This window comes from Dendrobium catenatum, unplaced genomic scaffold, assembly GCF_001605985.2.
Source record: "Dendrobium catenatum unplaced genomic scaffold, ASM160598v2 fragScaff_scaffold_488, whole genome shotgun sequence".
In the NCBI taxonomy this organism is placed as follows: domain Eukaryota; kingdom Viridiplantae; phylum Streptophyta; class Magnoliopsida; order Asparagales; family Orchidaceae; genus Dendrobium; species Dendrobium catenatum.
This window is the reverse complement of record NW_021318950.1, coordinates 2,128,289-2,130,766: the sequence shown is the minus strand read 5'-3', so window position 1 is coordinate 2,130,766 and position 2,478 is coordinate 2,128,289.

Here is a 2,478-nt window from a genome sequence, read left to right as displayed (position 1 = left end):
CATGTGGGTGACAGCGCTGGTGCGCACGGGCCAACGCTGGTGCTTCGCGGGCAGGCGGGGCAGCGTTGTTGGCAGGCGGGGCAGTGTGGGCAATTGATTTTAAACGATTTCGCGGGTTGACCCGGCCACCCGTTGGGTCAACCCGAACCCGACCCGTTTTGAAATCAGGTCTGGTCAAACCTGAAATTTCGGGGTCGGATTTGAGTCGGGTTTTAGTGTCGTGTCAAATATTGACACTCCTGTGGACCTTTATAATGCAACCAAATGGGAGAAGATTTTGGATGACCTTTTCTAAGCATTTTAAATTTTGGGAAATAAAAATCATCTTTAATAGGTTGTTGAGCTGTCATATTTAGTTTCAGGCCTAATATGCAGACATCTAAAGAGATACAGATCTACTTATGTTGTCGACCACTCAAACAGGTTTATTTTTAGGTGGTTGTTAGGAGCCCTTACTAATGACTCCCCATTACTTTAACAAAAATATATTAGTCTCTATCACTAAATTATTTTGCTTAGTTTTGTAGTTTTAATCCTTTTATGGTAGTTTTTATTCAGGATTCTCCTATACTTCTCAATTTTTTTTTTACTTTTTATTTTAATGATCCTTAAATTTTGAAAGATATATTTTTATATGGAATAGTTAAAATATTATTTTTAAAGTCATTATAAGTTCAAATTATAAATTATCTTCACCATAATATAATTATTATTATATTTTAATTGTATTAATTTTTACCTAATTTGCATTTTATTATTGTAATTTCTTAAGAAATTGAGATATGTCAGCATAAGTGAGGTTTTTGAGATCATTGGGTGTCCATTTTGCAAAATCAATTTCACCAAAATATTTTATACATATTCAGTTAATTTATGAATTTTTTTTATATAATTTTTACAGCGATATTTGAAGATATAAAAAGATTTTAGGCTAAAAGTTGAACAATTGATATAATGACCAATACATCCTTTTAATATTTTATAAAAAAAAATTAAAAATCTTAAATCATAATGGCTTTTTATTAAATGTCATTTCCATTTAGTTTTCTCATTTTCACCAAGCCAGAGAAGTTCATTTCGGTTAACAGAGAAAGAAAGGAAGGAAGAAAATGAGAGAAAAAGAAAGGAGAGAAAAAATAAAAGCTTGATTTTGGAGATCGTAGAACAATTTTTGTCAATCGGTTCAATTAAAAAATTTATTCATCTCCAAGTGGGTCACAATATACCTATCTCGATTTTCAAAAATACAAATTTTTTACTAAATTTCTATTTTCATTATAAAAAATAAGGATAATTTTGTATTGGTAAAACTTTTATTGTGTAAATTTTTATATATTATAGAAAGTTAAGATTTTGAATATTTTAAATATTTTTTAAACATTTTATACTAGATGTTTAGAATTTATACATTTTTTATGAAATAGAAAACAATCGGGACTCTAAAAAATAATGTTGTATTACAATTAAAGTCTTATAAAATTATTTTGCAGAATCTTTGATAATTTGATTATTTATCGAAATGTGTTTTTTTTTTTTAAATAGTAGGGCCTTCGGTTGTGTACATTTAGCATAGTTTAGTAATTTCTAAAATGTGTTTATTTATGTATTAATTATTACAATATATTTAAATATGTGCCTAATTGATTGAAATGGATAATTCTATGGAGATCTGAAAGAGGTGAATGCAGTTTTGTTTAGGTAATACATGTGCATTCTGCTTCAGAGTTGTTGAACTCTCTTTGTTACTCACAGTTGTTAAACTTTATTTACTGCTTAGAGTTGTTGAACTCTGTCTGTTGCTCAGGGTTATTAAACTCTGTCTATTATGAGGCATAAGAGCTAGAGTTATCAAATTCTGTCTATTGGGAGGAATATATGAATTGCTTGTATATTTAGCCTAAAATTTTGATAATTGTATTTATTTTATTACTCAATTTTCTTTTAAATACTCAGTAAATGTTTAATAAATGAAATGATTAAAAATCGAAATGAGTTGAAATGTGGTCTGGTGAGTTGTGATAGCTTACAGATGTTTTGCGTCATGTTTTAAGGGGTTGGGAAGGAGAAGGCTTCAGTTGCATAATTGTTCAGGATCTGACTTGGGATTGTATTGATATTTTTTTTATTTTAATTTTTGTATAATCATGGCTACCTTTTCTTATGTTATTTTCAACATTTTATTGTTTGTAGTCATATAATGTAATGTATATACATTTTGATGATAAATTGAAAGAGATTTTGAGGATGTTCCGCACTTCAAATATTTTTAGCAACTATCTAGTATGTTGTTTATTTTATGATGTATATAAAAAGAAATTTTGATTTTTTTCTAAAACTAGATATTGGTTTTCTACTATTGATCAACACGATAAGACTTATCCTATCAGTGGGTCTTGTTGGGTTGGATTGTGATAAGCTTTTATGGTATCAGTATAATAGTTTTGAAAATAGATCGTAAAATAGAGCTATAGGAATTGA